Here is a 289-nt window from a genome sequence, read left to right on the forward strand (position 1 = left end):
ACAGCCATTGTTCTGGAAACCAAACAGCAGTAAACCTCTTTAACCTGTAGTAAAGCATAGCAAAAGAAAGAAAAAGAATCTGTAAAACCGTGATGTAGGACCATGCACTAGGCTTTGGCCAAAATCCTATTAGACTTTATATATTTCAGATTCCAAGCATTCCACCATGGTGTCAGACAGTATATATATTTTAATTTCCTTCCATAAAACCTGGTAAAAGAGTAAAGGCAGAGTTTCCCCTGACTCAGTGAACTATCTCTGAACTCCCCCTGCAAGGCAGGGTATTTCT

Source organism: Podarcis liolepis (genome assembly GCF_965112155.1).
Source record: "Podarcis liolepis genome assembly, chromosome: 17".
Taxonomy (NCBI): domain Eukaryota; kingdom Metazoa; phylum Chordata; class Lepidosauria; order Squamata; family Lacertidae; genus Podarcis; species Podarcis liolepis.